The sequence below is a fragment of the Oncorhynchus mykiss genome, chromosome 11, assembly GCF_057628025.1.
Source record: "Oncorhynchus mykiss isolate SJ-2025 chromosome 11, ASM5762802v1, whole genome shotgun sequence".
NCBI classification, from domain to species: domain Eukaryota; kingdom Metazoa; phylum Chordata; class Actinopteri; order Salmoniformes; family Salmonidae; genus Oncorhynchus; species Oncorhynchus mykiss.
Window position 1 is genome coordinate 43310815 of NC_143032.1, and position 26923 is coordinate 43337737.

General features: G+C 43.9%; 1 protein-coding gene and 1 pseudogene across 1 annotated transcript in view; one reads left to right on the forward strand and one right to left on the reverse strand.

Moving 5' to 3' along the window:
• The window catches only part of LOC110535705 (uncharacterized), a 69927-nt gene that overhangs the window by 31058 nt on the left and 11946 nt on the right, over nucleotides 1-26923 (reverse strand). The window lies entirely within an intron of this gene.
• LOC149979590 (uncharacterized) lies at nucleotides 25258-26347 on the forward strand (annotated as a pseudogene).

Here is a 26923-nt window from a genome sequence, read left to right on the forward strand (position 1 = left end):
GCACATAATGTCAAGGGGGTGAGCACGCTCTACCACTATGGGATAGTTTAGTTGGTGCAACGTAAGACAGTCTCGTTTTCCAATTGTTTGTTTTTGTACCACGAATCGTTCCTATTCAAACCGAGGTGAAGAGCGTAATAATTGATAGAGTGAATCCAAGCCTCGCGGTTATTCGCCTGCGGAAGGTGGGGCTTCCAGCGAGGCACAGATTTCATTGGCCTTGTGAATCATTCAACCAAAGTCGCGAGAGTTCGACTCCCAATAGTATGATGTACCGAAGTTGACTGACTGAAAAGGAAACCCCTGTTAGTGTTTGCAGTATGCTGGCTCAGCGTGCGACAAGGCAGACTGACACAGCTCTCTCTGGGGGTTGTGGTGGGAACATGACCATACACAACACATTCAGTAGCCTGGCTTAGATTCAGCTCATCTCTACCAAGCACAACCACCACAAAAGCCATGCACCCATCCATTGTGTCTGTCTGACTGAGCCTTGTGTCGGTCTGTCTAGCTTCATCATATGAGTGACCTAAGTCTCGGTTTCCCACTTGAGATCAATGTGAATAACTGGTGGAAGCCATGCCCTTGGCTGCTCCACTCTGATTAGTGCTAGAGGCATTCCCAAAGGTCAGAGGTCACCGTCTGCAACAGGGTCCGGTTCAAAGGTCACAGAGGCACGGAAGGAATTGTGATTGCATGCACAAATTCTCAACCCACAGGGAGTTGGCTGGCTGTGAGGGTCCACAGTGTTTAACAGGCTTGCTTTGTTAAGGTCTGTGGGAGTCAGGCTCTCACATATAGAGATGCAAATTCAGGCCACAGGCATGCTTCCCAGATCAAAACGCCACAAATGAATAAACAGATTTAACGATACAATCAATGTATAATAACTCATGTTGTACTTCACGTCGATAGGGTGTGGCTAAATAATACAGTGGATTCAACACATTTTTGCCATGGTGCAGAGAGAAAATGTTGCCGTTTTAAAGCTAATATTCTGCTATTCTACACTTTTTGCCATGGGGCAGGGGAAAAAATATGGGATAGCTAATAGGATCCAGAGTGAGTCTCTCTCTCTCTCTCTCTCTCTATCAGATTTGCAACTTCCCTGGATGTGGTGTGGCCAAAGCCACAGTCCTACTTCATGTGTGGGTGCAGCTGTTAGCATACCGTAAATACCATCGTATATAGAGAAACAAAATAACGACCGCAATTCAATACAGGAGCTTCTCATCTAAACCATATTACACATAGTGTTGCACACTTGATTAATGCAATGATTCACAAATGTGTGGGGATTTTAAAAGCCTTTCGTTTTAAATGTTGCTAACAGAGGGGAAAAAAATACTGTCTGCTAGCATTAAGGTTTTTCTCGCAGGGACACGTGGAGTGGAAGAGCCGTCGTCTTTACACTGTACCAAAGATAGATCAATTGAGCTTGTTCACTCAGGCCGTTTACCATATCAAAAAAAAGTGTTAATTTAGGTCTACTTAACCATAGACTTCAATGCAATGCAATGCAATATCAGCTGGGTCTGGTCTACTTCGTTAATTCACTTTTCATTGAACGAGAAACAAAATGGGGGGGAAAAAAAACAGCGAGTGTCAGCAATGTCTGTCTGTTCCACTCAAGGTTTGTGGTGTAGATGTCTCCCACACTACATCCGAAGGTAGTGTGAGAGACATCTCTTAGAGAGAGTTATCTGATTCTAGATGTGCCTCTTTACACGACGTACTGCATCTCCCCTGGACCTAGTTGGTGTCGTCTAGGCCGTGTAATGTAAAGGTGTCCTGTCTTTCTCTTCACACACGTGGGTTTCCTGCGTGTACAGGCTGATTGGAATAACAGACCAAGCTCTGTACAGCAGCCCACTTCAACGCCAGCCAACTATGAGCTCAGACAGAGAGGGAAGGATAGAAGAAGAAAAAGGTGGACAGCGAAAAAGGGGGATGTGGGAAGGAGAAAGAAGGAGGGGGGGGGGGGGGGACCATTACCAAGGTGGACAGTGGAGACAAAGTGAGGATAGGGAGAACAAAAGAGAAGGATTTGAAAGGAAGAGAGAAGAGAACAAGAAAGATGCTGTCATAACTAGGAACTTTGTCAAATATTTTTGTGGAAGCAATTAACAATGGTAATTACATTACTGGAGCCGACCAAGCTAACCTCAATGAAGTCATAAACAAACAAGGCGAAGATTGAGCATGCACATTGTCTTTTGCACACACACACACACACACACACAAAGTGATTTCAATGGGTCTTTCTCTATTCTGATTGTTTTATACTGTTCAATTCAACTTCAACCAAAAATAATTTTCAGCATTTTAATCCATTTCTGCATTTCCTGCACTCATTCGAGATCCTTTCCACACTACCATGGCTACATTGAATGTTCTCTCTTAGCTACTTCATGTAGGCCTGATTACCAACAACGACGAGACAGCCTACAGGGAGGAGGTGAGGGCCCTGGCAGAGTGGTGCCAGGAAAATAACCTCTCCCTCAACGTCAACAAAATGAAGGAGATGATCGTGGACTTCAGGTCACAGAAGAAGGAGCACGCCCCTCTCCCCATCCACATGAAGGTGAAAATCTTCAAGTTCCTCGGCGTACACATCACTGACAATCTGAAATGGCCCACCCACGCAGACAGGAGCCTCGTCAACCTCAGGAGGTTGAATAAATTCGACTTGGCCCCTAAAACCCTCACAAACTTTTACAGATGCACGTCACCAGGGGGCACACTGCCTACCCTCCAGGACACCTACAGCACCCGATGTCACAGGAAGGCCAAAAAGATCATCAAGGACATCAACCACCCGAGCCGAGGCCTGTACACTTCGCTATCATCCAGAAGGCAAGGTCAGTGCATCACAGCTGGGACCGAGAGAGAGAAAAACAGCTTCTATCTCAAGGCCATCAGAATGTTAAATAGCCATCACTAGCCGGCTACCACCCGGTTAGTCAACATTGCACCTAGAAGCTGCTGCCCTACAGTATGTACATTGACATGGCATCACTAGTCACTTTAATAATGTTTACATACTGCTTCACTCATTTCATACAGTTGAAGTCGGAAGTTTACATACACTTAGGTTGGAGTCATTAAAACTTGTTTTTCCACTCCACAAATGTCTGGTTAACAAACTATAATTTTGGCAAGTCGGTTAAGACATTTCCTTTGTGGATGACAAGTACATTTTCCAACAATTGTTTACAGGCAGATTATTTCACTTATAATTCACTGTATCACAATTCCAGTGGGTCAGAAGTTTACATACACTAAGTTAACTGTGCCTTTAAACAGCTTGGAAAGTTCCAGAAAATTATGTCATGGCTTTAGAAGCTTCTGATAGGCTAATTGACATCATTGAGTCAATTGGAGGTGTACCTGTGGGTGTATTTCAAGGCCTACCTTCAAACTCAATGCCTCTTTGCTTTACCTTCATTGTAGAAGGTAAAGTAAAAACCCATACTGGTCCGTGCATCAATTCCGGTATATCGTAAAACACGGTATACCGCCCAGCCCCAACACACACACACACACATACACACGCAAGCACACACACAGAGGGAGAGAAAGAGAAAGCCAGTAACCTCACCAATCGTTTATTTTGGACAGCAGCAGAGCCTGTAGTACCTCCAAACACGCTCTGCTCGTCGAGTTCAAAGATGAACATGACATAAGCAGATGGTGCAGTACAGAGGAGAGGGCTACGATTTTGCTTAAAGACACACTCCAGGGGTTTTTGAATGTTTCCTGCGGAAAAGTGATATCCCAAGTATAAATACAATAAAAGTACACACACTAAAGAGTAATTTTAAAACATTTTGAGCAGAATATATATATATTTTTTTGACACGACTGCAAACTTAAAGGAGTAGAGCATGCATGGACTGAGGCTGATGGGAATTTGTGATGTCATCGGCCTCCCCCCCTTGCTTGAGGAACAATGGAGGAAAAGCACCCCCACCACCACCACATGTGCTTTGTCATGACATACCTGGTAAATCAGCTGTTAAACGAGGTGAAAAGACTGGAATGTCACTTAATAGTCAGGCTTTTACCATTCCCTAGTCCCTCTCAGCCATTTTACTGTGTGTGTGTGTGTGTGTGTGTGTGTGTGTGTGTGTGTGTGTGTGTGTGTGTGTGTGTGTGTGTGTGTACGCGCGCGACACACCACACTGAACAAAAGTATCTTCCTGTTCCGAACTCTAAACAGACTTGGATCCTAAATGTACACTGTATTACTGTCTTTCCGCCGGTGGCTTATTGTCAGATCATTCCAGAATGTTTTGTGAAGTCTAAAATTCACGTTTACATCCTTTACTTGAATGATGAGAACAGCAACCCCATGTCTTGCAAAATACTGCCGTTGTACAACAAACAGGTACATAACCTCCAAAAAACAACCGGCATCATTTAAAAAAAAGTTTTATCATCACCCTTTTCTTTTGTCTCACTCTCTACCCATCCTACACAAAATGGCATATCTTTCCACTCTAACTCCCTTGTTTCCACGCTTTCCAGCCTACACCTCGCCTACAAAACAATAGTAACATCCCTAGTCACAGACAACCCCTCTGTTGAAGACAGTGGAGAGTGGAGAGATTTGTAGGGTGCATACTCGGGTACATGATACAACTTCCTGTAGACACAGAGATAGTGGGGACCAGATGGTTCGGTTTCACGCCAAGATATACTACTTAGAGCTAACTCTTAACGGGATATCTAGGGGAAGCCATCTTGTTTTTATGGTATATCTGTGCTCTGGGTATGACAGAACATCAGTCAAGAGCGCTCCCTCCTTTTTCCCCCAAAAAGGTATCTCTTTGGTGATAACTATGGAGTGAGAATGAGAGGTTGTGTTGTGTCCTCCCAATCTTTTCAACTCCTACTTTCCTCTGTTCTTCTTTTCGTTGCCATCTATTGGTCTCTTCTTTTTTTTTCCCCCCCGTTATGAATTTTTCCTCCTACATCTTCCCCTTCATGTTAATTTTCTCTTTCCTCCCCCCATTCTTCCTCTCCCTCTTGGCTCCGTGTCTGAGCTGTGTCCTGGGCTCAGGCTACTATTTATAGCCATTAGCCAGTCAGTCAAGTCTGTGTGTCTGACTGTGTGTTGGAGTGGAGACAGACTGGAGCTGTGTGGAAGAACACGGAGACGTCGCTCAGCTCAGTACTCATTTCCTCTCTCCAAACACGGACAAAAACAGCCAGACCAGACCAGGCTTGGTGCCAGCACAGTGAACCTGTCGGTCAATGCCTCCGTCTGTGTGGAACGGCTGTACAGTATACAGGGGTAGCTATGGGCTGCTTCTGTTTCTCCTCCGTGTGAGGTGATGGGGAATCAGAATAAACATCCTGACCGACTTACCTGATGCGGTGGAGCGCCATGGGGCGAACACATTCCTCTAACAGTGGGTCGGGCGCAGACAAAAATAAGTCTTAAAGACTTAAGTGCACTGTGAGCAGTGGGAAAAAAAGGCGGGGGAAAAATATCAAATGCCTTAGTAAAAAAAGAAATGATATTCACTTGGACAATATTGCACTGAATGTGTCCACGTGGACACCATAACAACCAAGCCCTTTTCCCAATAGGGCTTCCGACACTGACCGAATACCATCACAATAAGAAAGGCCTTTCGCTTCAGTAAGCGTTGACAGGTGGAAGTCAGGTCAGGAGATTTAGACTGTGGCTGAGCCATGGTGTTCATGAAAACCTCTCTGAGCTCATCGAAACCCAATAGGGGAAATTACCTGTGCATAGAGAGATGAAGGGGGAGAGATAAAAAAAAGGGGTAGAGAGCCCCGCTCCAGCTATAGTGAGTACAGTCATTCAGGTACACCGCAGACAGGGACGGACAGGACGGACAGACACACACAGACAGAGATCCCCTCACAGAGCCAGCAGCCGTCCAATATAATGAGAGCTGGTGGGGGAATGCATGAGGAGGTACATACAGGGGGACAGGCACACAGGGACGGACGGGGGATAAAGGAACACACATACTGTAGCCAAGAAAGGAGCAAGCCAAACTGCCTCAGGCCAACACATTGTAATATCCCCTTTATTATCATCTCAGCTGCTGGTTAGCATTTAGCATGCTAGTCTAACCCGTACAGAGTGGAGATGGACGACCAGGGAGGCCCACAGGAGATGTCGCTGTACTTGTTGGGAAGAGAATAAAACGCAGCTGAGGTGCCATTTCCAGTGTCCGTAGTGTCAGAGAATGTGTTTTTCACATTAGTATTATACTCAAGTCTCATTCTGCTTCAGACAACAAACATGTTTTAATTGACTGCATTTTAACTGACTGTAAGTAAACTCCAATCCGAGGAATTTTGGTTTGCCCCAACTACATACATATACCCAAATTGTATGTGTATAACATGAATTGCATACTGATTGTTCTTTAGTAAAGTCCCTCGTCCTTCCCTTGTCCTGGAGGAAGTAGTCATAGAGGTTTCACTATAGAGACACCTTGGCACAGATATGCCCTACACTGTAGGCATGTTACTCCCTGGCACAGTACAATGCCAAAGTCCTAATCAGCACAGTTTAAAAGTGGCCAAACACTCTGGGAGACTTTGAGACCGGTCTACTGGTCTGCTGCACACAAGCCACTCTCAACACTACCCATATAAATATCTAGTGTTGTATTTATCATTTGTATCATTGGGATATGATGTGCTTCATGTTTGGATTGAATATGACGGACGCCAAAGGCAAGTCCCTATTGTGCTCTGAACTTTTGACTTTCGAACACATTTCCTAATTCGTTGGGAAAAACAAAATTTCCAATTTAATAATCATAACTCCACAGTTGAAATGGTGTGTGTTTCCTGCACATTTCCCACTGGTTGTAAATTCATACAGAGAGAACAGAAGGTGGACCTTGTGCCGCCCAATACGTGAGAGAGCAGTGGCTGCTGGGATCTGGCTGGGCGAAGGAGGACTCCCCCGAGTAGCCATTACAGGCCAGCAGAGCTATTTGCGGAGAAGGAAAAGGAACGATAGAAATAAGAGAGAGGCTCCGTCAAGGGTAGAGAAGGAGGGAATGGAAAAGCAGAAGAGAGGCAATTGAGGAGAAAAGAAAGAAAACAGACCCGAAATGGAGAGAGGCAAGAGTGTGTCAAAAAGACATGCATGGGAAGGGAAAAGAGAGAAAAAGTTTCAAATAAAGAGAAAGGAATGGCTAGGGAGTGGGAGAGAGGGAAAGGGGGAGAGGGTTAGAGGGAGAGCGGATGGAATGTGGAGGGGAGGAATGGAAATGTCTGCCTTCAGCAAAACCTAGAGCCAGAGAACTTAAAAAAAATGACAAACCAAATAAACAAATAAATATATATATCTCCCTGCCAAGGATCTGCGAGACGTAACAACTGTACTGAACCAGATTAGAAAAGAGGCTGGGGGGGAGGGAGGAAAGGAGGTGGGGTCCCCTATCAAAAACATGCCTCTGTTTTTTGACTGTCAGATTATCTAAATCTGGCTCAAAACATAATCTCTAATCACGAATGAAACCAAGATTATCAGGAAGAGTTGAGCTCTAGTTAAACCTGGACCAAACCGGTGAGTGGAGCATTCACTGTAAGGGCATGGACATGGCGCTCTGTCTGAAGGGAGTGGAGTCGAGCGTTGAGAGGACAACAGAAAGTCTGCTGTTACAGGGGGTGGCTACTAATCCCAAAATAACTTTATAGATTCTAATTGTGTAAGTGTGTCACAGAACAGTCATTACTTAGTTACCACAGTCCTCACTCTGTAACCTCATCTATTCGGTGTGTGTGTGTGAGTGTAATAAGAAATGGCCATGTGGAGGGCATGCAGTTTATCAGTATATTCCAGTCCGCCTCGAAAGCAACACCAGAAATATATTTCCTTGAAAGCATATAGGTATTTTTCATGTTTAAGGGGAAGTCGTCTAGGCCTCCCCTGGTGTCGTTATCAGTGTGTTAACGGGAGGTGATGACAGAGAGGGACCAGACCAGCTCCCATTTACACACACATGGCATGGCTATATGGAATCAATCAACACTAAAATGACCACTATAGAGGGAATTCACTATACTGAATAACAAGCTATCATTTGGCAATTAGAATATCTCGATTTTTTGGGTGAAAAGCCTATGGATGTTGATATGAATTCACGGTCTACCGCATTCAATGGATCTAGAGTAAGATCCCTGAGTTCTACTGTTGAGTGTACAAAATGTTCACACTAAATTCAAGAAAGCGCGTTTCCTGTGTGTACAGTACACCGATGCAGCCCTATTCTCCAGGCATTGATGATAAGAGTGTACTATTGTGGGCCCATACAGGGGTGTGTTGCTAAGAAGAGGGTGTGAAGGGGTGCCTTGACAGGGGTGCGTTAAGGCAAAGGGGGGCTAGACTACACACTGGGAGGGCTTAATGCTAAGGAGGTCTGGGAATTCAAACAAGCACTAAAGGCATAGGTTGAGAGGGGTGCATAGTGCATACAGGGGTTGCATGCTGCTGTTTACACACAGGGAAGGCTATATGGGGTGGTCGCGGGATAGGGATAGGGTGTGTGTGTTCAGAGGGGGGTACTGGTCCCGCTCTCTACAGATGATGGGACAGCTGAGGGGGACAGGTGAGGAAGGGGGGTGACTGAGGGCCCAACCTGGTCTCAGAGCATTTCGTATTATTCTGTACGTAAATCAGTGTCATTCCATTTAGTATGATATGTTACGTTACGTATGGTAGGTATTCATTTGTGGATGTCCATCACCCATTTCGTATAATACGTATGAATTACAATTCTTATTATTTGTTATGAATTTCCAAAACGTACAATATGTTACGAACTTGCAAAAAGTATAATATGTTATGAATTTGCCAAATGTATGACATGTTTATGAATTCTAGCTAGCTGGCTAGTATTAGCTAGGCAGGAGTTAGTGTTAAGGTTAAGTTCAGGAGTGAAAAATTGCTAATTAGCTAAAATGCTAAAGTTATTTGTCAATGTCAAGATTCAAACTCACAACCTTTGGGTTGCTGGACGTTCACGTTGTACCCATCCACCCTGACTAACCTCCCTACTTTAGTTTTTGCTTTAAGTAACCATTCCAAACTTAACATATCATATTCATTTGAGTGTCCCGCATTTACATTTACTATGTTACGTCTAGTCTATGTGACCAGGCTGGATGGCCAGATGGGCCCCTCTAAATTAGCACTCCTCTGGGACAGCTCTGGCATTTCCTGCCCAGGCAGTCACACACACTCACGATTGCACGCACACGCCACATACTTCCCTATTACGCACAACGTTAAGAGCGAAATATACCAAAGCAAGATTCATTCCCTCACCCACAAAGTAGCCCCTCTACTTCTCGCTTTCACAAAACCTTTCCTGCTCTCTTTTTGCTGCTCTTCTTCTCTGTAGCGTACAGTTTCATCTCTTTCATCCTTTACTCTCCTCTTACTTACTCCTCTATCACTCTGCTCATCTCCAACCTCTCACATTCTCCTCCTTTCTCCCCTCTATCTCTTCTGCTTCTTTTCGTAAAACACTGTCCTCTGCATTTCTTCCCACAATGCTTCTTCTTCTCTTGCTCCGTGTTCCTCATCTCTACCACTTCATCTCCCACTCTCCATGTCCCTCACTCCCCCTCTTCCCTTCTACTCACACAATCAACAACCTTGGACCTCCCGGCAAGGGTGACCATGACAATGGTGCCCTGGAACTATTGTTCCAGTGTGAAGCCATGGCTACCACAGAAGCACACAGCTAGCTCGCTAGCCTTCAAACTGTTATGGAATCACTGTCTGTTTTGTTACCACTCCAGCGCTAAATTAGTATGTTAGCATACTTAGCTTTGATGCTACTTAACACCGTCAGACTGCTCGGAGCTGAGTGAAGGAAAGGAAAGGAAAGGAGAGGAAAGGAAAGAATAGGAGAGAGAAGGGGGGGGGGGGGGTGAAGTAGAGGGATGTGCCTGATGATTTTATAACAGTAATTATTGAACATTATAACCCCGTTGAACATTGTGGAGAGATTTATTGCTGTCAAACGGTGCTAGGGCTGGTTTGGCACATGCACAAAGAACACTCCAGTCAAGCCAAACCAACACAAAACAAGACGGAGACCCTCCCAAGTTCCAGCATGCCTCGCCTCGGTTAGAATCCCTCGCGTCACTCCTGTCAGTCTTCACCCTGGCTCATCATTTATCAAACAATGTTATGTAATGTGGTCTACCTCATTGACACGATCAAGAGATGTGTGTGCTGCCTCGTGCAGCAACTGTCTAACAAAAGGACGAATTTGAGTTGAGCAGTGATCAACTTTTCGGGTCATACTGGAATCATATTTGCTTAGAGTCAGAACAGTTGAAATGTCTCCAGAAGATGACCCTCTTCCAGAGCTCTGGCTGAGGCGAAGACTTTAGTAAGAGCATCATTTCCATAACCTCTTAGTTCCTCTGACATGAGCCATCTGTGTGGGAGCAGAACTGGAGAGCACAGTGGAGACGCTACAACAGAGTACATTGTGTTTCTGTCATCTGGCCTCCACACTTAGCCTCAGCCCAGGCAGCAGCAGCAGAGTGGAATGGCACAGTCTGCTTTATGGCAGCGTACAGTGTTTCCAGTCCCACAAGAGAGGTGGATTGAGGCCCAATAGGGGGTATGGGAATTAATACAATGTGTGTGTGTGCATGTTGACTACATCATATTGGGTGGCAGGGTGGCCTAGTGGTGTTGGACTAGTAACCGGAAGGTCGCAAGTTCAAACCCCCGAGCTAGCAAGGTACAAATCTGTCATTCTGCCCCTGAACAGGCAGTTAACCCACTGGGTCATTGAAAATAAGAACTTGCTCTTAACTGACTTGCCTAGTTAAATAAAGGTAAAATAAATATGGACAGTGATGTCATGCTCGGTCTAGTTCAGACACCCCAGTCTCAGTAGGGCTGACACACATCTTATACTGACTCTAGATCAGTGCCAGAGCAGTTTGTCAGTATGGCCAAGCCCTGACACATGTCTTACACTGACTCCAGATCAGCCTGTGTTTGGCGAGACACTGACACACAGCTGCCTTTTAGGGCAAAAATGCCTTCTATATAAATATATGGATGAGCAATGACAGAGCGGCATAGGCAAGATGCAATAGAAGGTATGAAATACCTCTCATATGAGATGAGTGATGCAAGATATGTAAACATTAGAGGAAAGGAAAGGCATTAACTACTTAAGGTATAGGGGGCAGCATTTTCACTTTTGGATAAATAGCGTGCCCAACTTCCTGCTACTCATGCCAAGAATATAAGATATGCATATTATTAGTAGATTTGGATAGACAACACTCTGAAGTTTCTAAAACTGTTTGAAGCATGTCTGTGAGTATAACAGAACTTATGTAGCAGTCAAAACCCCGAGGACTAACCGTTCAGGATTTTTTTTTTTAGGTCTCTGTCTGTTCAGTAAGTTCTCATTGGCAAACGATATTTCTTAGGAACTTGAGTTCCTACCTCTTCCACTGGATATCACCAGTCTTTGGAATTTGGTTGAGGTTATTAATTTGTGCAATGAAGAAGTACGGCCATCTAGGAACTGCATAACACTGTTGAGAGTTGCGCAAGACTTGAAAAGTAGCTTGGTTTGTTGTCTTCCTGTATTGAACACAGATAGACCCGTCTTAAATTTGATCGAGTATTAACGTTTAAAAATACCTAAAGTTTATAGGCAACTTTTGAAATATTTTGTAGTGACGTTGCACATTTTGGAAGCTGTTTTTTTTCTTGATCAAACGCGCTAAAATAAAATGGACAATTTGGATACATATGGACGAATTAATCGAACAAAAGGACCAATTGTGATGTTTATGGGACATATTGGAGTGCCAACAAAAGAAGCTTGTCAAAGGTAATGCATATTTTATATTTTATTTCTGCGTTTTGTGTAGCGCCTGCAGGGATGAAATATGCTACTCTCTTTGTTTACTGTTGTTCTATCATCAGATAATAGCTTCTTATGCTTTCGCCGAAAAGCCTTTTTAAAATCTGACATGTTGGCTGGATTCACAACGAGTGTAGCTTTAATTAAGGATCTTACATGTGTGATTTAATGAAAGTTTGATTTTTATATCATTTTCTTTGAATTTGCCGCACTGCATTTTCCCTGGCTTTTGGCCAAGTGGGATGCACTTTATTAAGTGGCCAATGATTTCAAGTCTGTATGTAGGCAGCAACCTCTCTGTTAGTGATGGCTGTTTAACAGTCTGATGGCCTTGAGATAACTGACCTCGCTTTCTGGATGGTAGCGGGGTGAATAAGCAGTGGCTTGGGTGGTGGTTGTCCTTGATGATTTTTTTGGCCTTCCTGTGACATCAGGTGCTGTCATTGTCCTGGAGGGCACGGTGATGCGTTGTGCAGACCTCACTACTCTTTGGAGATCCCTGCGGTTGTGGGCAGTACAGTTGCCGTACCAGGCGGTGATACAGCCTGACAGGATGCTCTCAATTGTGACACAGCCCAACAGGATGCTCTCATCTGTAAAAGTTTGAGGGTTTTAGTTGACAAGCCAAATCTCTTCATCCTGCTGGAGGTTGAAGAGGCGCTGTTGCGCCTTCTTCACCACTCTGTCTGTGTGGGTGGACCATTTCAGTTTTTCGTGATGTGTACGCCGAGGAAAAAATCCCCTTTGTGCATGTGCATAACTAAAGATAAATCCGATAAACTTTCATCCTGAGTGATGAAAGTTGGACAGAGGATCTCAAAATCTCTGAGCAAGAAACACTTGGACGAACATCAAAAAACTGTTAGGCTATTTTCTGGCAATTGTGCTGTTATTATGTGCCAGATGTCAAGACTACAAACCATTATAAAATGGCCCATTTGCGAGATTGACTTGTCATTTCAATAGGCATAGGCTACAGACTCAAATCTGGGTTTACGATTGTAATTCAACATCCGAGCTAATTTATTTAATGCGCTCTAGTCCGCCCAAAGTTGTTTTCTAGTGTTTTGTCTCCATTATTTCTTGATGTGCATCAGGTCTAGCGTATTAAAATGTTTTACGAAAAAGGGTTGGAAATATGTGTCTACATAATGACAATCTAAATAACTTTTTACCAGTTGTAGGTAGGCTATCAAAGTGCACGCGTGCTGCTCTCGCTCCTCTCGCTCACGTGCCTCAGCCAAAAACCCTCCGTCACTCAGCAGCAGGTCACAGTGAAATATATATTATTTAAAAGAGAAACGCCATGGCGGCCGCAGTGAAACTTAGAAATAACCCAAAAACCCCGCAACCAATACATTTTCACCCACGACATCGTCTTCAAAGTAGCCCAATTTAGCTGGAAAACCGCAAACATGGCAACACTGGCTGCATGAGCTCTGATAGGTTGGAGGACGTCCTCCGGGAAGTTGTCATAATAACAAATTATTGTGTAAGTGTCACGCCCTGACCTTCGAGAGTCTGTTTATTTCTCTATTTGGTTAGGTCAGGGTGTGATTTGGGTGGGCATTCTAGTTTGTCTATTTCTTTGTTGGCCTAGTATGGTTCCCAATCAGAGGCAGCTGTTTATCGTTGTCTCTGTTTGGGGATCATACTTAGGCAGCCCTTTTTCCCACCTTCAGTTGTGGGATCTTGTTTTGTGTGTAGTTGCCTTCTGCGCTGCATAGAGCTTTACATTCGTTTTTGCATTTTGTTGTTTTTTGGTATCTTTGAAAATAAAAGTAATGTGTACGCCTACGACGCTGCACCTTGGTCTCCTTCCGACAGCAAACGTGACAGTAAGTCTATGGAAGGAAGTGAGAACCGTGAGGCTCCTAGGTTCTGTATTGAAGTCAATGTACCCAGAGGAGGACAGAATCTAGCTGTCCTCCGGCTACACCATGGTGCAACCCTACAGAGTGCTGCTGAAGACCTTCATTGCAAAACAGTGTGTTTTAATCAAGTATTTTGTGACAAAAAGGATAACTTTGTTTATGTTTCACTATTTTCATTTTTATGAAATTCACTGAGGATGGTCCTCTCCTGAGGAGCCTCCACTGGTGTAAATTGTTAAAAGTAGTCCTTGTACAGCCTCCCGGGTGGCGCAGTGGTTAAGGGCGCTGTACTGCAGCGCCAGCTGTGCCACCAGATACCCTAGGTTCGCGCCCAGGCTCTGTAGTAACCGGCCGCGACCGGGAGGTCAGTGGGGCGACACACAATTGGCCTAGTGTCGTTCGGGTTAGGGAGGGCTTGGCCAGTAGGGATATCCTTGTCTCATCGCGCACGAGCGACTCCTGTGGCGGGCCGGGCGCAGTGCGCGCTAACCAAGGTTGCCAGGTGCAAGGTGTTTCCTCTGACACATTGGTGCGGCTGGCTTCTGGGTTGGATGCGAGCTGTGTTAAGAAGCAGTGCGGCTTGGTTGGGTTGTGTATCAGAGCATTACAGAGCATTACAGATGCATTACTTTCAACCTTCGTCTCTCCTGAGCCCGTACAGGAGTTGTAGTGATGAGACAAGATAGTAGCTACTAAAAAAAATAAAAAAATGGATACCACAAAATTGGGGAGAAAAAGGGGTAAAATGAAATAAAATATATATATATATTTTTAAAGTAGTCCTTGTGCATAGAGTTGTATGGTTTGTTAAACTTTGAAATGGTCTTTGTCTAGCATATATTTTAAGTGAATAATCTGAGTCTCAGCGCAATATCATTACCGTAGAATTGCCCATATATTCTGTAGTTTGAAACACACACACGCATGATGAGTCATGTCTCATCATGCCAGACCTGAGATTACCCGACAGCCTCCACAACAACCCTACACACATAAACAGTGTTTAAGAGAGCAGTAGGCAGTTGTTTAAAGATTAACATCACTTCAGTTTCAAAGCTGATTTAAACACGGGAGCCATGCCCTTTACAGCAACCCCCATCACTAGCATCATCATCAATCAACCTGCCACACACATATCTGGATGCCACCCTGCTAGGCCATCACCTGGGAAAATGATGCCTAGAGAAAGAAAATAGAGAAATAATAAAAAGGTTATCATAAATACACAATAAATAACAATCATTTGGCTACATACACAGGGTACCAGTACCAAATCGATGTGCAGGGGTACAAGGTAATTGAAGTAGATATGTACATATAACTAGGAATAAAGTGACTAGGCAACAGCATAGATAATAAACAGTAGCAGCAGCGGATGTGATTGTGCAAGGGCAGAGCTGTGCACCTAACCTGCATACGGGATCCCCATCTCTTCCTGAATGTGTATTGATCAAGCCCCCATTCTCTTTAACCCCTCTCCCACACTCCGCCCAAACGTAAACACATCCGGTACTGTAAAAAGCCCTCACCCCCCCCACTTATGATCATTAGAGTGATAACTAACTACACAGGGAGTGAGGTCTGGGTCCGTGCCCATAAGGACAAGTGTTGTCACGATACAATAATTTTGACTTGGATACAGATACCCGGTTTAGTATCACAGTGCTCGATACAAAAACGATACCACTGCAAAAAAAATACAAGGGGTAGTCACAGAATAACCTTTGGGTATCTTTTGAGTTTTTGTTATACTTTGTGTGAAGTTCTAGCATGAATATAACGGTAGGCTGACTCACGTTAGATGATGGAGTGGTGGGACTTGACGTCTGTGTTTAAAATAAGAGACACCAATAATGTCTAAGGACAGATGCCGGGGACAAGAAGCAGGTACAGGGAGTGAACATTTTATGAATAACGGACATGAAGCAGAACAGGAACAGAATACGGACAGCGTCTGAACGGGAAACGGAAACGACAAAAATGCTGATACAGAGAACACACGTGGAAGCAGACAGAAGTAGGGAAGGCAGTCAACAAATTAAAGGAATCCAATGATGCGCTGCTGCGCGTGATGGTGACCGGTGATGAAGCGCAGATGCGCGTAATGATGGTGACAGGTGTGTGTAATGAAGGCGGTCTGGCGCCCTCGAGCTCCAGAGAGGGAGAGCGGGAGCAAGTGTGACAGTAGGGGCGCCACCCGGCATCCCACCTAGGCGAGCCTGACGGGCCGGCCGAAGCATGTGCGCTGGACAACCTGGCTGGGGCGTAGAATCCCGATGAACCGGCAGAGGCGTGGGAGCCTGACGATCTGGCTGAGGCATGACAGACCTACGATCCCGCTGAGGCGGGGAGCCCGATGAACCGGCTGAGGCGTGGGATCCTGATGGTCGGCTGAAGCATGACTTGGGGTGAGCACCTGTCGAGCCAACAAGACCTCTCGAGCCAGCAAAAGGTGTGGAAGACCGACGAGCTGACTGAGGCACCCCGGTTCCCTTGGCGACGGCACCAGGACCCGACTTCACCAAATAAAACAAAAAAACAAAAAACTCCCTGATGCTTCCTTAGTGGCATCAGCATTCTGTAATGACAGACGCAAGGGAAGAGAAGCAGGTACAGGGTGTGAACATTTAATGAATAACGGGCTTGAAACAGAACAGGAACAGAATGCGGACAGCGTCTGGACACGGGAAACGGAAACGACAACAACGCTGATACAGGGAACACATGGGGAAGCAGACAGAAATAGGGAAGGCAGTCAACAAATTAAAGGAACAAAGTCCAGGTGAGTCCAATGATGCACTGCTGCGCGTGATGGTGACCGGTAATGAAGTGCAGGTGCGCGTAACAATGGTGACAGTTGTGCATAATGAGGGCAGTCTGGCGCCCTCGAGCTCCAGAGGGAGAGCGGGAGCAGGCGTGACAAATGAGATGCAGAAACGTAGCCTAAAATCCTTCTACAAAACTACACATGAGACTCAAGAGCAAACAAAATAATTGTGCAAATTAATGTAAAGTGTTTTAAAATGTAATTTGATACATATCAATATATATTTCAAAGTTCATTTTAAGATATCTCACATTTCGAAATAAGACGTTGCCCCTTTAAGAAAGATTGAATCTGATCTCCAGGATCCATTTCACCGTGGGAATCTGGTGTGTAACTGTGAATAAGCATAGCTAGAGAAACTCCATGGATACGTGTGTGTTTGTGTGCGTGTGCCTACGGACAGCGTCTGTCCGTGTGTGTGTATGTGTGTGTGTGTGTGTGTGAGAGAGTTTGTGTGTCTGCAGCTGCGATAAGCAGCAACGACACTAGAAGATCTATGTGGCTCAGACATTGGGATAACTCTAAATAGCAGCCAGAAAGATAATGGATGTTTAGGTTCACGCATGTTTGACTGTGACCAGCGTCATAATCACACAGTGCATAAGAACACACCTTGGCTTCTCAGTACCACACACACACACACACACACACACACACACACACTGCAGTCACTCGCCCACACACATGCACGCACGCGCACAAACACACACAGTCCCCCCGCCCAGACACAGGTGTGTCCTCCACCAGGTAACCTTAAGACACCAGCACCCTAAAGATCTCCCTTTATCATGCACCGATGGAAGGCCTCCCAAACACCTGGGATAAAATCACCAAAACCATTTCAAATCAACAGGTGATTCCTCTCACACAAGATCAAAGGCCTTAATGTTACAGATAGGACGGGGGGGGGGGGGGGCTCAGTGGGTTGTTTGATGACTTAGATAAATTGCATTACAGCATTACAATCCCAAAGACTAATCCACTGGATGGGGATACACAGGATAGCAAGTTATTCTAATTCAAACAGGTTAAGCAACATCATAGGGAAATAATATGACAGAAAAAGGGAGGAAGAGTAGTGAGAATTGGAGGGCTGGGGACTTGTTCATTCAGGCCTTTCATGAAACTATAAGAAGTCGTACATAACATGCACTACTCGTTATATATCCAAATACTGCATTTTGAGGTTTCTCCCTACTATGTACATGGCATGGCATGTGTGCCATCCTCTGGAAATTCCTACACTGTCAGATCCTTGAGGAGTTGTCCTTGCCTGTTGCTAACAAGATGTCATTTAAACAACATCTTCCTTGGAACAGGGAATGAGTGAGTGTGTCACGCCGGATTCAAACCAAAGAGTGTGTGAAAACTATGGCTGGCACAATTACCGTTTAACCGATGGTTATGGTTGAAGACCGTCATGAAAATAAAATAACCATAATTTTTTAAATAAATAAATAAATATATAAATATATATATATATATATATATATATATATATTAAAAAATGGTCATTTTTGGGGGAAAAAACAGCTGACTGAAGACGGAATGGCTGAGCATTCGTGCGTTTGAGTACGTTTTTGCACTAACATGGACTCTTAAAACAACGTGATTAAACTTTGTTGCTCCTTGCTGAAACAACCAAGGTGTTGTAGAACCTTTAACCCTGGCAATTTGACTGGTAAACTCATGGATACACTAGCAATGGCTGCCTGGTATTGTGATGCAATCACTTCCATGTTTATGTAATGTTCATCCAAATTATGTTGACTAATGTGGCTCATGCAATGGAATGTATTCTTTGTAATGTCAGTTGAGTTGAATCAACAAATCACATCACAGTGGGTACACTTTAACTTCCTACTTTGTTCCTATGGGTACATTCACAATTGCCACCAGTCCGCCTGTTATGCCATAATTGACTTGAATGGGGATGCCCGTTCTATTCATTATATTTCTATGGCAGCACATGCAGTTAGGAGCGGAGAAGAGAAAATGTGCTATTTGAATGGCTATTACAGAGACCAGTCTTTTGGCTGGCCAATTACCATCTTCCAAATTTCCCAAGACCGTCACAGCGTTAGTGAGAACACCAAAGCCAAGAAATGATAGAAAACACTAAAACACAGATTGTCTTCGGACAGCCTGTGACCCTTTTAACACAATTTAATAACACATTCTACCAAATCATTGTGTCATGACTGTCCACGAGAATCCAAAAAGGTCAGATCAGGTTTGCAATGAATAACTTCAACCAGACCCCCTCTCCCCCTAGGGGGAAGGAAAGAACTAGTCGGGATTAACAACTCACACCCTGTTGTAAATCAAGGGAGAAGATTCAGCCCTGCGCTCTCAAGATTCACCAAAGGAATGTGCATGTTTCAACAGACTTTTTCCGGCTGAAACTCTAACACATTCAAAAGCGAATACTGGGACAATATTTCTAACATAGAATATGGGGAATGGTGGTGAGGTGATCCACTCCAGAGGTGATCTATAGACCACTAATGTCATTTTGTGATGTCATTAAAAAAAATATATAAAATAAAATACTTTAACTACATATATGAAGTTTCCATACTCTGCGTTGTGCATGTAATATGGAAAATGATTAAAGTAATTTTGTTAAGAGAGGGAAGCTATAAGAGAGAAGCTATAAGAGATAATAGTTTTACCTAACTTTGCACAGTGAGTAGTTACCGCCCGGAGTGAGGTCAGAGAGCGTGCCAGCCTGCCACCCCTTTCCAGCAAACTGAATGAATGGTGGGTTAAGAAAAAAACACGTTTAAAAGTGGTTTTACCTTTGAATCTCAACACGAGTTGGAGACAATAAACTCACCTCCAGGACAATCACTGGTACTGCTGATTAGCTGTCCTAAGTAAAGTATCTTCGAAAACTAATTTAGGTAGGACCATCCTGTTACTCTGCTCAAACCATTGATACGGCTGGCTAGCCTATCTTCAAAGAAGCATCTAACAAGAGCAAATGGAAGGAAAATAAATGATGTTGTTCTGTTCAGGACTACACGACAAGTCACTGGATACCGGAGCCCTACAAAAGGAGGACAACAGTAGAATACTTTTTGGAACCATTTTGGACAATCAGAGCCTTACAAGCATGCCGCGAACAGGCCCAACCCCCTTTCCAAGGCTGCCCTGTCCACCGAGAAATCCCCGGCAAACCCAGGCATTTCACGTACATACAGTCATGATTTCTTATTCAAAGCAGGTGGCGGTTTGTATGCAAAGTATATGGTTACTGTACGTGAAAGTAGTTTCCGAATGTACCAATGTTAAGTGTCACTGCCCCGCTCTCTCTCTCTCCATCTCTTCGTTAACTGAAACATAAGTAAGGCCCAGGTTCTTGCAGATGCAAGGAGGTTACGACCGTTCAGAATAATTATATGATACGAGGTTATGATTAGTACGTTGACTGTTTATAGATGTGATAAGTAAAGACCTTTCAGAATTTCATTCTGAAGGTGGTAACTCTTTAAAGAACTGCTCTCGTGGTGCCCCAGATCCTAATGAGATAATTGTTACATGATTAATTTAATTGGGTAACAATTAAACATAGTTAGTTAATTAGATAAATAACAGTTTTCAGATTAATGTTTAAATCAAGTCATGACAATTGCAACTGCTCACAAACTTCTCAGTTTAGCTTTGGATGCGAACCAATCTCACTTCTCTTTTGAAAACACTATCACAAAAAAATGTAAAAGGTTGAAATGTTACTTTGGGAAGTTATCGAATGTGCACCGTATCGCCATCCAAATCAGCAGTGGTTAGATCTTTGCAACTAGTCAAAACCAACTAATTGTGAAAATGCTCCCCCACCCACGCCCATCCACAGTCAACACATAGTCTGCCAAGAGCAGTGGGAAGAACAAGGTGTGTTTGACAGTGTTCAAAGTCACCAGAGCCCACAGATGGTTAGATACAGCCCACACCCAAAGGTGATGAATAGGGGTCGTGCCCCCATTGAGCTCTAAATGAATTCCATGTGATAATGTGCAAACCAAGAGCTGTACACTTCTAGTTTGATGAAGCATTTGTAGAGCATCACTCTGAAGTGAATTGCTTATGTTCCTATCCGTTTTCATTTGGTCTACTTAGGGTTGAAAAGGATATTACAGGAAACCTTCTAAATTTACCAGTAAACTACCAGAATGTTAGTTTCTTTCAAGGATTTTATGTAACCCATCACAAGACATCTGGTGGCCCTTTTGGGTACTTCAGATGATCAGATTATTATAATAATCTGTGGCTTTATCACATATAATTGAATGGGACTATAAAACAAATTATAGAATTATTATTATTATTATTATTATGACAAATCTGTAAAACATCTTGAATATAAACCATTTATTTAGTGAATACCATTGGTGATTAATATGAGGGTTTCAGCATGAAATATCCTTTATATATATTTGTTTTTACAAAGATGTATTTATTTTACTATGTCAATATGTACGTGCATTCAGAAAGTTCTCACACCCCTTGATTTTTTCCCCACATTTTGTTGTGTTATAGCCTGAATTTAAAATGTATTAAATTGAGATTTTGTGTCACTGACCTAGACACAATACCCCATAATGTCAAAGTGGAATTTTCTTTTTAGAATGTTGTTTTACAAATTAATTAAAAAAAAATCAAAGCTGACATGTCTTGAGCACAATAAGTATTCAACCCCTTTGTTATGGCAAGCGTAAATAAGGGCAGGAGTAACAAAGAAAACTGTGTGATATAACATGATGTTTTAATGACTAACCCATCTCTGCACCAAACACAATTATCGTAATGTCCCTCAGTCGAGAGGTGAATTTCAAGCACAGATTCAACCACAAAGACCAGGGAGGTTTTCCAATGCCACGCAAAGGAAGGCACCTATTGGTAGATAGGTGAAAATTAAAATAAAAAGCAGACACTGAATATCCCTTTGAGCATGGTGAAATAATCAATTACGCTTTGGATGATGTATCAATACACCCAGTCACTACAAAGATAGAGGTGTCCTTCCTAACTCAGTTGCCGGAGGGGAAGGAAACCGCTCAGGGATTTCCCCATGAGGCCAATGGTGATTTTAATACAGTTATCGAGTTTAATGTCTGTTATAGGAACAATTTAGGATGTATCAACAATAGAGCTGTCCCCAAATAAAAAAAATCTTGCTTGACCAAGAGTAATCTGTTCTTTCAACCAATCCATTTTACCATATACAGTGCCTTCGGAAAGTATTCAGACTCTGACTTTTCCACATTTTGTTATGTTACAGACATATTCTAAAATGGTTTAAATTGTATTTTCCCTGATCAATCTACACACATTACCCAATAATGAAAAAGAAAAAACTGTTTTTTTAGAACATTTTGCACATTTATAAAAAACATCTAAAACTGAAATATCACATTTACATAAGTATTCAGACCCTTTACTCAGTACTTTGTTGAAGTACTTTGTTTGGCAATGATTACAGTAACGATTCTTCTTGGGAATTACGCTATAAGCTTGGCACACCTGTATTTGGGGACTTTCATTCTTCTCAGCAGTTCATCTCAAGCTCTGTCAGGTTGGGTTGGGGAGCATTGCTGCACAGCTATTTTCTGGTCTCTCCAGAGATGTACGATCGGGTTCAAGTCCGGGTTCTGGCGTGGCCACTCAAGGACATTCAAGATGGCGCCGACATACATGGCAGCTCTGCTTCTAGCTCCTAAGCAACTTTGCAGTATTTCGTTTTTTGGGGGTGTTATTTCTTAGATTATCAGCCCAGAAAGTTTTTTTTGTGTTATTACATACAGCCAAAAATAACTATTGGATATCAGAGCGGCGGTAACTCACCATAATTACAACCAGGAATACAACTTTCCCGAAATTGATCCTTTGTTCGTACGCCAGAGGCTGCTCCAAGACGATCAAGGACTTCTAGTCTGACTCAGGAGGCGTGCCATTCACTTCTTCCGAGAATATTACTCACTAATGTTCAATCTCTGGACAATAAAGTAGACAAGCTCAGGGCGAGGATCTCCTTGCAGAGAGACCTCAGGGACTGTAACATACTCTGTTTAATGGAATCATGGCTCTCTCCAGATATACTGGATAGACAGGAATAAAGAACTCTCCGGGAAGAAGAAAGGCGGTGGTGTATGTTTCATGATTAACTACTCATGGTGTGATTGTGATAATGTACAGAAACTCAAGTCCTTTTGTTCACCCGACCTAGAATGCCTCACAATCTAATGTCAACCGTATTACCTCCCAAGAGAATTATCTTTGGTTATAGTCACAGCCGTGCATATTCCCACTCAAGCCGATACCACGACAGCCTTCAAGGAACAACACTGGACGTTGCGCAAACTGGAAACCACATATCCTGAGGCCGCATTTATTGTATCTGGGGATTTTAACAATGCAAATTTGTGGAAAACGCTAATGAAGTTCTATCAACACATTGACTGTAGTAGTCGTGCTGCTAAAATACTTGACCACTGCTACTCCCCCTTCCCGGATGCCTACAAGGCCCTCTCCCACCCTCCCTTCGGCAAATCAGATCACGACTCCATCCTGCTCCTCCCTTCCTATAGGCAGAAACTCAAGTAGGACGCACCCGTGCTAAGGTCTATTCAACGCTGGTCTGACCAATCATAATCCATGCTTCAAGCTTCTTTTGATCCCGCGGACTGGGATATATTCCGGGTAGCCTCTGAAAATACCATTACAAAGGGAAAACCGACATCTTGCTCCTAGACAAGTTAAATACCTTCTTCGCCCGCTTTGAGGATAACACAGTGCCACCGACGAGGGCCACTCCCAAGGACTGTGGGCTCTCGTTGTCCATGGCCGACGTGAGTAAGACATCTAAGCGTGTTAACCCCGGCCCAGGTGGCATCCCTAGCCACATTCTCAGAGCATGTGCAGAACAGTTGGCTGGAACTGTTTACGGACATATTCAATCTCTACCTATCCCAGTCTGCTGTCCCCATTGCTTCAAGATGTCCACCATTGTTCCTGTACGCAAGGAAGCAAAGGTAACTGAACTAAATGACTATCGTCCCATAGCACTCACTTCTGTCATCATAAAGTGCTTTGAGAGGCTAGTTAAGGATAATTTCACCATTACCTTACCTGACACCCTAGACCCACTTCAATTTGCGTACCTCCCCAATAGATCCACAGACGATGTAATCGCCATCGCACTGCACACTGCCCTATTTCATCTGGACAAGAGGAATACCTATGTAAGAATGCTGTTCATTGACTACAGCTCAGCCTTCAACACCATAGTACCCTCCAAGCTCATCATTACGTTTGTGGCCCTGGGTCTGAACACCGCCCTGTGCAACTGGGTCCTGGACTTCCTGGCAGGCCGCCCCCAGGTGGTGAAGGTAGGAAATAACACCTCCACTTCGAGGATCCTCAACAAAGGGGACCCACAATGGGGTGCATGCTCAGCTCCCTCCTGTACTCCTTGTTCACCCATGACTGCGTGGCCACGCATGCCTCCAACACGCCTCCACAACAGTAGTAGGCCTGATTACCAACAATGATGAAACAGCCTACAGGGAGGAGGTGAGGGCCATGGCGGAGTGGTGCCAGAAAAATAACCTCTCCCTCAACGTCAACACAATGAAGGAGCTGATCATGGACTTCAGGAAGCACCCCCTATCCACATTGACGGGAATCCACAGTAGAGAAGGTGAAAAGCTTCAAGTTCCTCGGAGTACACATCACTGACAATCTGAAATGGTCCACCCACACAGACAGTGTGGTGAAGAAGACGGAACAGCGCCTCTTCATCCTCAGGAGGCTGAAGAAATTCGGCTTGGCCCCTAATACCCTCAAACTTTTACAGATGCACAATTAAGAGCATCCTTATTGGGCTGTATCACCACCTGGTACGGCAACCGCAGGGCTCTCCAGAGGGTAGTGCAGTCTGCACAACGCATCACTAGGGGCACACTGCCTACCCTCCAGGACACCTACAGCACCCGATATCACAGGAAGGTCAAAAAGATCATCAAGGAAATCAACCACCCGAGCCATGGCCTTTTCACCCAGCTACCATCCAGAAGGCGAGGTCAGTACAGGTGCATCAAAGCTGGGACCGAGAGACTGAAAAACAGCTTCTATTTCAAAGCCATCAGACTGTTAAATAGCCATCACTAGCTGGCTACCACCCGGTTACTCAACCCTGCACCTTAAAGGCTGCTGCCCTATATACATAGACACAGGATCACTGGTCACTTTCAATTTGTTTACAAATTTAATATGTATATAATATTATATTCTACTGTATTTTAGTCAATGCCACTCCGACATTGCTCGTCCTAATATTTATATATTTCTTAATTCCATTCTTTTCCATTTAGATTTGTGTCTATTGTTGTGAATTGTTAGATACTATTGCATTGTTTGAGCTAGGAACACAAGCATTTCATTTTCACATTTCACACCCGCAATAACATCTGCTAAATATGTGTATGTGACCAATCAAATTTGATTGATTTGAGACTTGTCCCGAAGCCACTCCTGCGTTGTACTTTGCTCAGCAAGTGTTGATGTCTCTGATGATCTGGTGAAATTTGCTCCACCCTCAACTTCCGGACTTGTCTCCGTCTTGTTGTGCTGTTTGTTGCTCCTTGGCCATCTGACAAACTTTTTGGTTCTTACTTTGAATACATTTACCTACGTCTTAGTTTTTTCTTCATGCTACTTTTTTCATTCAACTTTTTTACCCCAGACGAGTTATCTGGACATGGTTCTACAGGACCTCCACCAGCCGAAAAAGCTAAGTAGTAACACTAACACTATACCATCAATTGCAGTCGCTGTACTCATAATATACATAATATACTGTTGCAAGCACAGCTTCAGACGCAATCGTTAGGCAAGGGTAATTTAAGAGTAGTAGGAAAGGATGAAACAGCGTTTGACCCACCAGTAAGTCCAGATAGTAGTATAAATCCCTCCGCACAGTCCCCGCAGCCAGACAATTTTCTCAAGGCTTCTGGAAAGAAATGCTGTTGGCATGCTCAACCGGTCTCGCTCATTCAGCTGACAAACTTTCAACCGGTTCCTCCCATTAAAGCAACGAGTCAGAGTCAGAGGCCGAGCCTTCTCAGGTCTCTCCTCCACCCGTTACGGGGTCTGAGCTGCCGAAGCCTCCCACCGTTAGCTCTGACAAATTGAAAACCCTAATCATTGGTGACACCATTACCCACAATATTAGACTTAAAAAGAATCATCCAGCAATCATACGCTGTTTACCAGGGGGCAGGGCTACCGACGTAATGGCTAATCTGAAGATGGTGCTGGCTGAGGCTAAAACTGGCGAGTGAAGAGAGTATAGGGATATTGTTATCCACGTCAGCAACAACGATGTTAGGATGAAACAGTCAGAGGTCACCAAGCGCAACATAGCTTCAGCGTGTAAATCAGCTAGAAAGATGTGTCGGCATCAAGTAATTGTCTCTGGCCCCTTCCCAGTTTGGGGGAGTGATGAGTTCTACAGCAGAGTCTCATAACTCAATCGCTGGTTGAAAACTGTTTTCTGCCCCTCCCAAAAGAGAGAATTTGTAGATCATTGGACCTCTTTCTGGGACTCCCCCACAAACAGGACCAAGCCTGGCCTACTGAGGAGTGACTGACCTCATCCTAGCTGGAAGGGTGCTCTCATGTTATCTATGAACATAGACATGGCGCTAACTCCTCTAGCTCCACAATGAGACAGCAGGCTATCTGGCCTGCACCCTGTTAGCCAGCCTTCCAGCTTAGTGGAGTCTGCCAATAGCACAGTCAGTGTAGTCAGCTCAGCTCTCCCCATTGAGACCATGTCTGTGCCTTGATCTAGGTTGAGAAAAACAAAACATGGCGGCGTTCGCCTTCGCAATCTCAATGGAATAAAGACCTCCTCCATTCCTGCCATTATTGAAGGAGATTGTGATAGCACACATCTCAAAATAGGGTTACTTAATGTTAGATCCCTCACTTTCAAGGCAGTCATAGTCAATGAACTAATCACTGATCATAATCTCGATGTGAATGGCTTGACTGAGACATGGCTCAAGCCTGATGAATTTACTGTGTTATAAATGAGGCCTCACCTCCTGGTTACACTAGTGACCATATACCCCGCACATCCCGCAAAGGCGGAGGTGTTGCTAACATTTATGACAGCAAATTTCAATTAACAATACCTTTTTTTTCACTGCATTTTGGTCTTTTGAACTTCTATTCATGAAATCTATGCAGCCTACTCAATCACTTTTTTTTATAGCTACTGTTTAGAGGCCTCCTGATCC